Genomic DNA, 15,022 nt, shown 5'->3' with positions numbered 1-15,022 from the left:
AGGAAGAGGGGGGGAAGGAGAAGGAGGAGAAGGAGGAAGAGGGGGAGGAGGAGAAGGAGGAGAAGGAGGAGGAGGAGACGGAGGAGGAGATTGGTCCAACCTTTGACATGGAAATTTGAAAATTTAGCTTATACCAAACTGAAAATGTTGGTGTGTCTTGGTTTTAGGTAGTTTAAGGTGAAGAGAGAGCTTCCCATATCTATGTGTATATGTATCTTTTCTCCCAGTGCTATCCTATTGAAGCAGAAAAATTTTGTGTTGTATATGTAGGTGTACCATTGGTTCCTTTAATCTCTTCTCTATGGTCACTGTACTTATTATTAGAGCACATTTAATATAGGGCTGTCAGAAAGCACAGGGGATGTGCTTAGCATAGAGTCACAGCATAAGCAGGACTGCCAGACATCAACACATCTCATTGCTGCCATATTTTTTTTAAAGTGTGATAGTGCCATTGAAGTTAATCTCAAAATCAGCTGTGAAAATACTGTCTAGAAAAGGCTGAAACACTGACCTTTCTGCAAAAAAAAAAATCTAGTAGGACTGTACCTTCCGTAGTCTTCAGAATTGTTTTAATTAGCTTTGCCTACTTCCTAATTTGTTAGCTGCCCATTTCTTATTTTATTATAACAGATATTTTTAACACAGACTCTATTTAAAGCATGAAGATAGGCAAAGAGTGGAAAATCATTACCGGAACATTTGGTTGTTAAAAAAAAAAAAGATTTGCATCTTTATTTTTTTATTTTTTCCTTTAAGAGACAGTGCTAACAACTTTTCAGAATTTCTAATAATGTTACTGGCCAATTCAGGGTTGATAGGTTATGGTATCCATTTCATGGATTAAGCAAGGGATGTAACATTTTTCATGGGACTTTATGCTCATTTTAAAAACAGAGTAGAAAATACCTCTTAAATGAGCATGGTATTGAAAGGAGCCAATTTCCCATCTCTAAAAGCTATAACTGCGAAGACATCATGACTAAACCATGGTCACTCATTTTGGATGTGGCTGCTCTGCCAATTCCTCTTCCAAATGACAGCCTAGTATTTTCTACCCTTCTGCTCAATGCTTTCAGTGAACATTGTTGTTTTCAATAATATAGTCTAAAGGGACACTTAATGCTTTAATTGTTTAAATTTCTAAGCATTAATTTTCAACCATTGATATGATCTCAGTTCATAACCACTCAATATTATATGTGGTGGATTATATTATTCTTTCCATTATTCTATAGCTCCCATGTATTATAAATCCCTGCCCTTTGCCTTGTAACTCCTCAAGCCTTCCTAGGCAGGATATATTATGCCATCACATTGTTGGGTTGGCTAAATGATTGACTTTAGCCATTGGAATGTGAATGGACACGATGTACGCAACTTCTGAGAAGAAACTATAAACGTATTTGGATGGTTCAGTTCGACCTCCTGTGTTCATGCCTGTGCATGAGAATAACATTTCCAGATGAGGGCAGTTCCTTTAGCCACGGATGTGAAGACATAGCGAGCAGAACTGAACTGAGAGGGGCCCAGCAGAGCCATAGCCAACTGACAGACCTGTGAACCAAAAGTAAATGTTCAATGTTGAAGGCCAGTGAAATTTAGGGGATGTCTGTTGCCACAGCAAAAATATTTACTAGGTTACTCCATAAAAAAAAGAATTAGTGGTTCAAGTTTATTCGCAAAAGAAATAGAGAAAGGTAGTACTGAAAATTGGGGTAGAGATAATAATAAACCTCAGCTAGACAAAGCTTTGGGATACATTTCAATGGTGTATGCTCCCATAACGCACTCTGAATATTGGGTACTACTTTAGCTTTCTATTGCTTCTTAAAAATTAATCCCCAAACTTGGCCATTTAAATTAATAAACATTTATTATGTCACAGTTTCTGTGATCAGGGATCCTAGTGGCTTAGCTAGGTGTCTCTGGCTCAAGGTCTGTCCTGAGGTTGCAGTCCAGCTGTCAGCCAGTAGTCTTATCTGTAGACTTAATGGGGAGGATCCATTTCCACACTCACAGGTTGTTGGCAGGCCTTGGTCCCTTGACACATGGATTTCTCCATGGGGCTGCCTTACAACATGGCAGGTGTTTTCCCTCAGGGCAACTGATCCAAGAGAAAAACGGGACAGAGCACTCAACATGAAGCTGCAGTCTTTTATACACTAATCTCTGAGGTGGCAATCCATTAGTGCTGTCATGTTCTATTCATTAGAAGTTAGTCAGTAAGTGCAGCCCACACTCACAGGGGTAGGAGGTGAAGAATACCAAAGGATGTGAGGGCCAGGAGGCAGGGATTGTCAGGAGTCATATCAGAGGCTGCCTGTCATTGACACAGCACTTGAACTTTTTGATCTTCAATATCCAAACCTATAAAATGAGTATAATTGTACCTACCCTGTTTATGCCACAGAACTCTTCTAAGCTCAAATGAGCAAATATATGCAAAAACTGCTTTAGAAACTGTAAAGTACAAGCACATAAATGTAAGATGCTTTTACTGGTCTTGACCTTCTAAGAAGCAGAAGCCAAGATGAAATTAAAGGTGGAAAGATTTTTTATTTTAGGGGAAACATCTGTGAGAGGAAATGAGGAGGAAGGGAAGTGGGGCTGCTGGGAGAGTTGTCAGATCGCAATAGAAGATGAGTGAAGGAGAGAGGAAAGGAGTGTTGGGTGGACGCTTACTGTGCTATTTAAGAAAAATTTGGCAAGCCTTCCTGTCCTAGGAGCGCCATATCTCCTAGGACGTGGTCTGCCCTAATACCCCGCCACACTTCGTCATTAGCTGGGAGTAGTAGGACGGTGGAAGGTGGAGGGTATGGAGACTTTTGGTGATGGCTTCAATCTCAACAGTAAGAGTAACTAGGTTCTAGTCTTTGCTTAGTGCTACTTGTAGTATTTCTAGTTCTAGAATAGGGACCACCCTGAAGAGGTTGCCTGGGCCCTATTGATAATTGCCTGTCTGAATCTCCTCTCAATACTCCTGCTTCACCTGCTGAAACTCCTCAACACCAGTCTGAACCTCTTTGGGTCTGACTGCTGGACTATACCACCACCTGTTCATTTTACCACACCCCCTGGACACCATGCTCTGCCCACAAGACCAAACTTCCTCCCTGCACCTGCATCTGAGTCTGTTCTTCCAGAGATTAGTTCCATCCCAAGGGTGGTTTTCATTTTGGTCTGGGTTTGTTCCAGGCTACAGCATTGGCCTATAGTTGGAGCCAGATTTCTTGGGTTTTCATTCCTTCTCTGTTGCTCTCAAGCTCTGTGACCTTTGTCGAGTCACTTAAATGTTGTGTATCATCATAAAATGGGGATAACAGTGTCCATATCATAAAATGTTTTTGCTGCTTTTTGTTTTGTTAAATGCTAAGACAGTGCCCAGCACATAGAAAGTATTCTATAAAGGTTAGCCATTACTATTATTTATTACTTCAAAGACTCCCCCAAGTACAAACTAAAATACCCTATACATTCAGAGTTCTGTGACAACTCTGATTTGTGGCAATCCAGTTTCAGATTTGGATAAGAAAATAGATAATTGCAGGGAAGGTGGGGATAGAGTGTGGGGGGATTTTTTAGGTATATAGGTACAAAAAAAAGCCTTCTGAAAGCCTGAATAGCTCAATCCCAGGCCCTTTGTGCTTACTTACTCTGTTTTTGGAGGTTAGTTGGTTTAACTCCTGGCCTACTTATTCATCTCTAGTTTGGTCCTGGGTCCTGCCCCCAGCTCTTGCCTCCTAACATAGAGTTCTCAGTACCAGGTCCTGGAGCTGGACTTACCTCCAGTCTCAGCAAGAGAGCCAGGGGGTGGGGATTGAGGAACAGCAGCACTCATTGTTAGGTGTTTTTGTGCAATTTGGTCCCTCCTTCATCTGCTTGCACAATGGGTTGGTTTTTTAATTGCCTTGTTACTGCCTGAAATGGGACCTTCAATAAAGAAAAATGGTGTAGCATTTGTACTGGAAAAGATGGAGGTGCCTTTGCCAGTCCAATTTGTTACAGTGTGTGTGTGTGTGTGTGTGTGTGTGTGTGTGTGTTTTATATTATACCTGTTCCCAAAGGCACTAATTCAGTATTGTATTTAGGTTTCATGAGCACTGGATGGAGAGGTTTAATTAAAAACACTTTTCAGACACAGCCTAGTAGGTTAACACAGAACCTCCACTGCCACCTTCTCCCTCACATTTGTGCTCCCCTCACTGCTCCTTTTATCACTTCATTATCTCAAGCAAATGTTGATTTGGTCAATTTCCTGTTTGAGTGTAAGCCAATCCCTTGAAGTTATTTCAGTATTGTGGCTCTTAAAACACAAGGTTTCCCTGTTACATTTCCACCATTTTAACACTTCAGCTATTGTTTCTTTTTTTCTTAATGACAAGAACCCATGGATATTTTCAAGTCTACCACTTAATAACCCCATGTGTTTTTGATACCCTAAACTCCACGGGTATGTGTTGATAGTGACTAATCCTCAGAACTGTTAAAACATTTTGTACAAATAGAGGTACATCAGAGGAGGTTTTTATATGTATATATATGTGAAATCTTTATTTAGGGAGCCACTTTCTTTCCTGTATTTGCTTATTCAACCTTCCATTTCAACTTGTTTTGAAATACTGTCAAACTACATAAATCAGAATTTCCTTTTTCAATTTCACTAATGCTGCCTGATAAAATGGGACCAAAATTCTTGATTAAACATTCCTCAAAATTGGCTATCCTTGGTGGAAAAACACATAAACCTTTTGTCAATTTCAGAGCTGTAAAGAAAGCTCATTTTTGTTCAGTCTCCTTGGTTTATGTCTGAGGAAACTGAAGATCAGAGAGGCTATGTGATTTGTCCAAGATTGCCCCTTTAGTTAGCGAGATAATATTTTCTCTTCAGCAGGCAATCTCTCTTGACTAAGGCATGACAATATCTTTACTGTTCTCTTTAATTCCTTCTTTCACTGGTTTTCAAAATCGGTAACTTTGAGTCAATTTTTAAAATTAGATTTATTTAAGTATAATTTTCATGCTACAAAATTAACCAATTTTAAACTTTAATAAGTTTTGGTCAATGGGTACAGTTGTATAACCACCACCATAACTGAAATACAGAACATTTTCATCACTCCCAAAAGTCCCCTGGTGCCCTTTTCTCTATCTCCTGACTTGAGTAGTTTTTCTTCTCTCACTATAATTGTACCTTTTCTAGAATATCATACAAATGGTATCTAGCAGCATGTAGTTTTATATATGTAACTTTTCTTTCAGCATTTTGTCTACATCCATACTTTGTTCTTTTTTGTTATTGAGTAATAGCCCATTTTATATATATATATATATATACCATAATTTCTTCATCTATTCACCAGTTGATAAAGTTGTTTGTTCCCAGTTTCTGAACATTATAAAGAAACCTACCATAAACATTCATGTACAAGTCTATGTGTAGTCATATGCTTTTAATGCTCCTCAGTAAAAGCTTATAAAAGTAGAATTACTGGGTTATAGATTAAGTGTATGCTTACCTTTATAAGAAATAGCCTCATTATTTTTCCGATTGGTCGTACCATTTTATATTCTCACCAGCTGGGTACGAGAGTTCTAGTCACTCTGCATCCTTGCTAACCCTTGGTATGGTCAGCCATTATCAATTTAGCAATTTTAATTGGTACATAGTGGCATCCCGTGGCAGTTTTAATTTCTCTAATGAATAATAATATTGAGCATCTTTTTATGTGTTCTTTTTCCATCTGCATGTTTTCTTTGGGGAAATGTTTATTCAAATATTTTGCCCATTTAAAATTGGGTTGTTTATCTTTTTATTATGATGATTTAAGTATTATTTGTGTATTCTGGATTTAAGTTCTTTGTCTGATATATGATATGTTACGATTTTCTCCCAGTCTATAGCTTGCCTTTTCATTTTCTTAACAATGTCTTTCAAATAACAAAATATTTTAATTTTGATGAAACCCATTTTATCAATATTTTGTTTATGCTTTGTGATTTTTATGTCCTATCTAAAAAAATAATAATCACTCAACTCAAGGTCACAAAAACGCTCTCCTATGTTTTCTTCTAGAATTTTTGTAGTTTCTGGCTTTACATATATGTTTGTGATCCACTTTGAGTTAATTTTTATATGTGGTTTTGAATTCATTTTCAATCTTCACTCTTCTCATCACATTTCCCTCTGCCTATTCTATCACCTGCTTCCTCTACTTCTTGGATCAGTCTCTTTTTCTGATAATGCCACTTCCAAGTCCACGGTCATTTTAGTTAAGTTGTCTGGAGCTCAAAAAGTATTTTAAAATGTGTCTTTCTTCTTCCACTCAGGGGAAATGCTATTGTCTCAAATAGAAGATACTTTCAGAAATGCTCTGACTTAAGTCTCATTTATGACAGTTGAGTCTTTGGGGAATCCCATGAGGCCTTGTCCCCCTGCTCTAGTTCAGCATCCATAGCTCCTTATTGATCAACTAAACTGGAAGAAGTGGGAGCACCCCTTATGGAGACCTAGACGTTTCGCATTTTTCCTACCATGAATAAGAAGAGAGAGATGGCGCCTCCTTGAGATGGTGAGAAGGAAATCTACATCCTAGCACACAGCCTTGTGTTCTTACAGTTTGTAATACGCTTTCTGACTTGAGGAGGAGTTCATGAAATCATCCTGGAGAAAGTGGTTCTAACTTCACTCTTGTTCCAACTTTGGATACGACAGCCTGAGAGTTTCTCCTGGAGAGTGGAAGGAAAAGCAGCCCTGTTAAAGCTGGCAAGGAGTAAGTCATCCAGGGCTCATCAACAGCGCACCTGCGGAGGGGCTCCATGTCTAGTTCACTAAAACGAACTGAGCAGATGTTGGCTTTGAGATGTGTGAAATGGGTGGCTCACTCCATTCAAGGTTGTTTTCTGAAGGAAACTAGGAAAATCCCATGATTTCTTCTCAAGCTCATCACACCTCTCAGAACAGGGAGCACTGTGATGGATACCTTGAAATGATTTTTCATTGTTGTTCTGTATACCTTAAAATGATTTTTCATTGTATTCTCAGATTTTAGAGAATCTACTTAGACAGGCAGGCAGAAAGTCTGATGGAAAGCAGGTATGCAGATTACATTTACACAAACAAGAAAACCTGGTTCAGTTTGCAGAACTATCAATTAACATACATCTTTCTAAGCACATTTTTACAGTAAGTGAATGTACCTGGAACAGCCTCAAAAGATCCTGTCTCTTTTTAATAGAGACACTTGCATGCAGGGATCATGCGCTCTTATGTTCTCCTCTGACTGACATTTCCAAGCACTTTGAAAGTGTTCAATAAATATTACCAGCTTAATCTCCCTGGAGGTGCACAGATCAAAAACATAGATTGTCACTTAGCCTGGAGAAATGGAGAATGACTGTTCCTGAAGCTCCGATATTCGTACCTTGTTATTTTTCTCTTTCCAGCAGAATTGCTTATGTATAGGAAATTCTATGTGAAATTAGTGGATGCTCCCAAAATGTGATACTAACATGCCTCCCCTCCTAGTGGAAGAGAGCACAGCCTCTGTTGCCGAACGCAGAGGAAGTTTTGCTATTTGAGTGATTGGGATTTCATTTTTTTTTCCTACCTGGCCCTTAACCGATATAAGTATTTAGGGGAGGACTGCATTCCTTCTCTCATATTACTTTTAATATGAATATGGGGGAACTAACCTTATCCTAAACTCTTCAGCACGTCGTCTTTTACAATAAAGAGTAAAACCATGTTAGAGTAAAAATGTGAATATAGACAGATAATAATATCAGGGTGTGTGTATATGTTATGTGTGTAATCACCCCACCAAAAAAAAAAACCAGGATCAATCAGTTAAAATTAATGTATTTGAATGGTGGAATTTAGCAGACCATAGAATAATTAAATTGATCGAGCATCTCCAGAAGTTGCTAGCATTATTGTTACAAGTTAGGCTGCAAAGCGACAAAGGGATTAAGCAAGCCTTACATTGGACAGGACTAGAGCATGAATTAAAAGGCTCCTAGCTGTAGTCCAGGAGCAGCACTTAGTAGTTGAAGGTCACGCTGCTGGTCATGCAGCTCCATTTCTCACTTTAAACTGTAAGCTAACTACACTACGGGCAAGTCAGGTTGGTTTCCTTTCTCTTCTCTCCTGGCACCCCCAGGGGGACTTCTCAATTCAAAGAAACTCTGGGAGAAACAGGCCACTCGCTGTGAATAATCCTCAACAATCTATAAGTTCAAAAGCGATTGAAATTCCTAGAAGAGATTGAATGTTATAAGAATAGACGGGTTAGTATTTTAAAGACAGAACTGCCCTTGTTTAATATCAAGGGAGTATAGCAGGACGCAGGTTTTACAGTAACCTTCATTATTCATGTGGCAGTCTGTATCGCTCCACACTTCAGGAAATGGACTCCATGCGCTCAGTCCCAGTAAAATTTAAAACAAAGGCTTTTTTCTTTCCTTTCTTTTTTGAATATAACAATAGCAGTGTCTGTAAGTAGTAGTTTTCAATTTGTGCCGCAATAAGGCCAAATACACAGAACTCTTTCTTAGAACACTAGACAAATTCAATCTATTGCTCCAAGAGGGAGAAATAATGTGGGTGAGGACACATTTCTTAAATTAAAAGGTGGAAACTTTGTAATTTACCAAAAAGAAGAAGGATGTCATACATGATGGCTGTAGGAAAAGAAAAAAATAATTGTTTTTGCACTTCACTATTCTAAATTAAATATATTATTTCAAACACATATCATTTTTTTTTAAATGAAGACACTACCCTCCTGAGCCTCAAATCTACTTCCAATAGTAAAGAAAGACAATTATGTGTTTGGAACGCCTTTTTAAAAAAAAAAAAAAACTTTGGCCGAAACTGGTTTGGCTCAGTGGATAGAGCATTGGCCTGCGGACTGAAGGGTCCCAGGTTCGATTCCGGTCAAGGGCATGTACCTGGGTTGCGGGCACATCCCCAGTAGGAGGTGTGCAGGAGGCAGCTAATCGATGTTTCTCTCTCATCGATGTTTCTAACTCTATCTCTCTCCCTTCCTCTCTGTAAAAAATCAATAAAATATATTTTTTAAAAAACAACAACTTTGGCTTCCAAAGCACCACCCAAGTTTTATCCTCACAAGAATAAACATTTTTTAAAACATCATCGTTGAGAGAGAGAAGGGAGGAATGTCAAATTTTATATATACTTTAAAATTTATATGATGGAAATACTACTTCTCAAGACAACCCATGGAATTCAAAAAAGATAACATCTAGTAGAAGCCAGATCAGAAAATTATGTCAAATTTCATCTGTTTCAGTTATAATACTGTAGAGGGCGCCTGGAAGAGCACCTGAGTGACGGTTGTCAGCTGAGTCCAGCGGCATCGGCAAAGCCATGTCCTGGAAACATATCTTGCCAAAAGGTAAGAATGTTGTCAGTCCTGACCTATAGCTCAGGTGCCAGGGGGTGGGTGTCATGATCTAAGTTCAGCCAGGGGCCAGGGGCAGATACAGTTATCAGGGTCCAGTCAGGCCTGATGATTCCAAGAAGCCACAAAGGAGTTGTGACCCACAGGTTGAGAACCACTGTCTTAAACTCTAGTAAAACTTCCTGGTATCATGCTGTATATAATAAACGCGCTGCACTAGCTCTGGGTCTCTGTCTCTCCATCCAAGAACAGTGTCCCACCTGGTCCCGGCTTTACCCACTGTCTCTCTCTTTCTTTTTCTCAATCCCAGTTGCCTCTACTCAGGACTCATTTGCTCTCTAGCCATGCTTGTCATGGCTGGAGAACCCCCATATAATGTTATTTGAGATTTTACTTTGTATAAAGTATTATTAGTAAAAAGGCAAGAAAAACACAAGTCCTACTCTAATAGAGCTTACAGTATGACTAGAAGTATATAAATGGTAAGAATACAAATGTTAATTTTATAGGAATAGGTATAAAATATTTAAGAATATAAAGGAGAGATTTCCCATTTAATTGGGATATCAGAAAAGGATTTAATAACTGGGAATTAATTTAAAGAATACACATTTTCAACATGCAAAACTAAAAAAGGGAGCATGGGTAGGAAAAAGACAAGCAAATTACCATGTAAACAATTGTGACCAGAAACAGGGTAGAGTCCAATTTGGTAGCCAGAAGGATGAAAAGGAGAGAAAAAATGTGGGCAATAATCTGTAAAAGTAGGTTTGGGACCAAATCTGTCTTTGAACCTCATACCAGTTTGTCTTAACTTGGTAGGTCATCAGGATCCTCTGTTTTGAGCAATTGCATGTAGAAACCTTAATTACTGTGTGTAGAATGGTCCAGACTGAGAATGGAAGCACCTGTTTGAAAGCTATTAGGATAGTCTCAGCCCTGGATGGTGTGGTAAAGTGGTTAGAAGATTGGCCTGCTGAATTAAGGGTTGCAAGTTTGATACCTGAACCCCTGGTAAGGTGTATTCTGGAGGCAACCAATCAATGTGTCTCTCTCACATTGATGTTTCTCTTTCTCTCTATCTCTCCCCCTTTCTCCTTCCTTCCACTCTCTCTAAAAATCAATGGGGGGAAAATCAGTGGAAAAATATTGGGTGAGGATTAACAAAAAACAACAACAAAAAAGAGAATAGTCTCAGAGTGAGATAAAAGTGGCCTGAATAGGATGGCCACGATAAAAACAAATGGATCAAATGATCTTATGTAATCAGAATTTATGAGAGTTTGAAACCAGTAGACATAAAAGGCAAGAATAAAGAAGAGGTTTAGCACACAGATGTAAAAGTAAGTCTAGATCCTGGAAAAGGGTGAAAGCTAATGATATAATAACTGGTGTTGGCAAGGATGTGGAGTAAAGAGAACGCTTGTGCACTGTTGGTGAGAATGTAAGTTGGTGCAGCCACTGTGGAAAACAGTATGGGGGTTTCTCCAAAATTTAAAAAAAGAGCTACCATATGATCCAACAATTCCACTTTTGGATATATATCCAAAGGAAATGAAATCACTATCTCAAAAGAGTCATTTGCACTCCCATGTTCTCTGCAGCATTATTTACAATAGCCAATATTTGGAAGCAATAGATGAGTGGATTAAAAAGCTGTGATACATTTACATAATGGAATAGTACTCTGCCGTAAAAAGGAAGAAAATTTTACCCTTTGCAACAAGATGGATGGACCTACAGGACATTAGGCTAAGTGAAATAAGCCAGTCAGAGAAAGACAAACTGAACTAACAAGCAAAGTAGAGAAAGACTCATAGACAGAAAGCAGGCTGACAGCTCTGGTGGTGGTGGGGGCGGGGAGGTGAGGAAGATTAGGGGGAGAGAAGTGATTGAGCAAAAAAGAAAAAAATATATATGGGTTTGGAGTTTTAACCTTACCAAAATGTCGCTAAATAAAATTGTAAATTTCCTTTTTACCTTCAGGTCATTGTGAGCTTATTTTGGGATATATGACTAAACAGATTATTTTTAACTACTAGCTTAAAACATTCTCAGATATACTTTATCAAGTTATGGTGTAATATCTTAATGGAACATGTGTTTTATATTGTCTGTGGTTCACTGGCAGAGGGAAGACAGCCTTTCAAAAGTAATGTTTCTAGATATTCTTCTGATTTCATGGTTCGGGAGTATGAGGGAATATAGTTTGATAAAAGTTACTGCTCAAAATAGTGCATTCCCCAGGCATTTTATAATTAGACATTAATTTGAATTAATAAACACCTCTTTAAATGCAATTATCCCTTTGGAGAGTTAGTTTTACCAGGTGTTTTAACTTAATGTGAATTAATTTAAAGACCTAATCTGTCAGGACTAGCTGATATCGTATGCGTTACCGAAATAGAATGTCGCTGGATAAGTGAGGGACTAATGCAGCATTGATTTGGAGTATGGGTGGAAGTCAGGTATAGATAGGAACAGAGGAGAACGAAAGACCAGAGTGATCTGAGATGCCAAGGAGAGCAAGAAACAAGAAGTTAGAGAAGTATACAAAGAAAAGCCTGAAGTCTCCAAAAATGCATTTATTTTTCTCTGTATATTAATGGATTTTAGTTGAACTGGACACTTGTCATAGTGCATAACTTCAATATCCATTTTTAGGTAGAGAATTAACCAGGAATGTTATTAAAAGAGAGATAAATAAGTCTAACATGTACTTATTATCAGGAAGAAGCGTTATAACAAGTATTAGCTGAGACACAACTGAGTTTGGCAGATAGTCTCCAACACACTGGAGGTGAATATACAAGAATTCCATGTGGCGGATTAATTTATTTAGTGATGTTGGCTTGCTGTCTACAATTATTGTTTGATGGCACAGCCAGGGCACACATTACGTAGAACTCTTCCATGAGGATTCCTGAGGATATCATATGGTTTAGAGGGATGCCTGGGTCCACTTACATGTCAAACATTTCTCAAGCTCAGTAATCCTTGCTGTGCGCTCCAGAATGGAGTGCTGTGTTCTTTGGTGAATACGTCCTGAGGAAAATCCTTATACTTGGCTACACGTGCGAGTAAAGTATTAATTATTCAGGCAAGAGTAAATCTTGTTAGAGTCTCTAATTTTCATAATAGAATATTAATTTTACTACCTGCTTTTTTTCTGTCCCAAAGCAGTTAGGGTACCATTATTTCAGGTTCTTGATAGAATAACTTCACTGTCTTATACCTAGTGCCTTGCAAAAGCCTTAGTGGAAGAAATTGTTTTAGGAATATTGGTTTGAGAGAGAATCTATCAAGTCACCCCTTTAGTAATGACAAAAATTTCTAAGTTTAATGTTAGCAGCAGATGACCATATATTTGGACATATCACCTTTGCCCTCAACAGATACCTAGACTGGATATTATTTTACTGTAAGGCTTTCAGTGCCCACCAATGGTCGACCGAAGCCTGGTTTCCTGTGAGATGAATGACTATGCATGAGAACATTATTCTTCCACCCTCTAGAGCAGTGGTTCTCAACCTTCTGGCCCTTTAAATACAGTTCCTCATGTTGTGACCCAACCATAAAATTATTTTTGTTGCTACTTCATAACTGTAATGTTGCTACTGTTATGAATCGTAATGTAAATATCTGACATGCAGGGTGTTCTTAGGTGACCCCTGTGAAAGGGTCATTAGACCGACAAAGGGGTCTCAACCCACAAGTTGAGAACCGCTGCTCTAGACGCTGTTACTGATGTTATGTTGTTGGTTCTAGTAATCACATCTGGAAGAAATATGTATATATATATATATATATATATATATTTACCACATTTACACTCGCTGTTAAAGAAAGGAGCTTCTCTTTGTTAAGAATTATTTTTGTTCCATATTTGGACTATTTGAGACCTGAATGGTCCTGAATGGTCCTCTGGAAACCATCTGGAAGTTTCTTTCTAGTGAATAGTTACATGACCTTCAGCAAATTATTTAACACTCTGCCCCATGCCCCAAGCCGATTTTTAAATATTTGTGTTTATTATAATGGCTTTTCATTTTACTTATTTAAAATTACAAAACATAAAATTGTAAAGAAAAAAACAGCAATGGACAGTTTATGAAAGCATCCATTTCACCGCATCATTATAAATGACATAAATGGACTATTTTTTGTTGAATTTGATAGATGATTTTTTTAGTTGTTTTTTTCTTTAAGGCAGACTTTATTTTTTTAGAGCACTTTCTGGCTCTCAGAAAAATTGGCCTAAGTGTTCTATAGATATGGCTGCATTCACTCAGGAAAGTACTCTACTCATAGGTAGCCAAAATGAGGTTCTATCATATAGATAGTGAGCTGTGTAAAAGCCCATTATTCAAATAATATCGATATTACCCAACTAAGTACCCCTTTTTAAACTGTATGCAAACTTGATAAAAGCGCTATTTTTCTCTTAATAAGAAAAACCACACAAATCACATTTGAAAGTGAGAAAATTTAGATATGATTCTCTGACAGTAGATGCTGTACACTGTATTCCCTTCCAAGAAATGTATTGTTTTTCTGCTAGCATATATACAAAGAACAATCTTCTAAAACAACTCTGTGTTTTATTTGATCTGCATACTCATTTAGAGCAAACATTCTTAACTAAATTAGGAAGTTCTCATAACCTTAATAAGCTCATTCCAGATGCTATTTTAGGAAATCCATGGCTCTTCTCAAAATCCTCTCCATTTCATTTTGGAAGGTGAGAAGGTTAAGACTGTCTAGATCAGAAACAGTGCTTGCTGATGTGACTGCATTTTGTGTTAAATGAGTCCACTGCTATACAGTTTGCTTGGCACCACTCCCCAACTTTCCCATGTATATCCATCCTCTTTCATACTCCTTTCACTCTGTACTCATGGTCCCTTCTTCAATGTTTTCTGGATGTATCTTCATCTTTTAATTTTATTTTCCCTTGTTTATTTTGTTTGTTGGCTCTACTCTTTCCAATGTGTGTATGTGCATGTGGCAACACATATATTTGTGTTGATATATGCATATATGTATATGTCCATCTGTTAATTTTTGTCTATTTGAAATTGAAGATATGTGTGTGGTTTGCAATGGAGATGTAGTATGCAGATATTAGACTAAGTAAAGGCACTTGGGGCCAGAAAAAGTTATAATTATTATCTGAATCCATAATGTATAATTTTAAAATATATGATATGATGAAAAAAGGCATCTTGGAATTTCTCCCTCCCCATTGCCTTTTAAAGCACAGTGTAAGGAAGCATTTGATGTGTCAAATGTTGGCAAAATTCTGAAGCATTAAAACTATATATTTTCAGGATATTCCTATTGGTTTTTGTCCTCTGTTTAGAGAGTCTTAAGAGTCTGGATTCGTCAAGTTAACTAATATTTCTTGAGCAACTACAATGTGCTGTACTAAACTTAAAAATATAAATTAATTATAACTACCTACTGCTTGGGAAGGGGAGTTGGGAGAGTGGATGCAGAGAAATATAGACACAAACAGATCATTTAATAATTTCAGTAAAGTATCTTAATCAGATACACACATATAGATATATATGCAAGTGTATATATTAATGATG

The sequence above is a fragment of the Myotis davidii genome, unplaced genomic scaffold, assembly GCF_000327345.1.
Source record: "Myotis davidii unplaced genomic scaffold, ASM32734v1 scaffold385, whole genome shotgun sequence".
NCBI classification, from domain to species: Eukaryota; Metazoa; Chordata; class Mammalia; order Chiroptera; family Vespertilionidae; genus Myotis; species Myotis davidii.
This window is presented reverse-complemented; position numbering follows the sequence as displayed.